We start from the raw sequence: 533 nt of genomic DNA on the forward strand, positions 1-533 counted from the left end.
GTAACACTGCGCCGAGCCGGAGGAGTTGTAGAACACGCCTGCCAGGTAGGAGCACAGCACAAAGCCAACCTGTCAGTCCCTCCCTGCGGTCTCACCCTCTGCCCCCCACGTGAACCTCGGGGCACGGGCCGAGCGGAGGGGCAGCTGTCCCCGTGGGTAAGGCTAGGGCACAGCTCGCAGGGTTATGACCCCGACTTTACACCAAAGCTTTCATGTTGCCTCAAGCTTGGCTGCTTGATGCCCTTTGCTTCTCTGTGTCCACAAGGACAAAGAGGCTCCCTGGCGCTCTGTGCTGTCTCTGCTCATGCCAAAACCCAATCAAGTGGGTAAAAACGTCCCTGGGACAGCCCCAGCCTCGATCCCCAACGCACCCTGGAGCGGGCTGTGCACGGGACAGCAGCCGAATGCTTCAGACTGAAGGGGGCAACGGCTGAGACCTTCCCACCCCTCCCTGAAAGCAGCCGTCATCTGAATCCATCAGGTTTAGTCAGAGCGCCAAGAATGGCAGGTCACAGACGGGACTTTGTTTGACT

At 59.7% G+C, this 533-nt stretch overlaps 1 protein-coding gene across 1 annotated transcript in view; it reads right to left on the minus strand.

Moving 5' to 3' along the window:
- DPP7 (dipeptidyl-peptidase 7) overlaps positions 1-533 on the minus strand; it is a gene marked incomplete at its 5' end in the record, with an annotated part of 19,077 nt that overhangs the window by 2,221 nt on the left and 16,323 nt on the right.

The sequence above is a fragment of the Apaloderma vittatum genome, unplaced genomic scaffold (assembly GCF_000703405.1).
Source record: "Apaloderma vittatum isolate BGI_N311 unplaced genomic scaffold, ASM70340v1 scaffold6963, whole genome shotgun sequence".
Classification (NCBI taxonomy): domain Eukaryota; kingdom Metazoa; phylum Chordata; class Aves; order Trogoniformes; family Trogonidae; genus Apaloderma; species Apaloderma vittatum.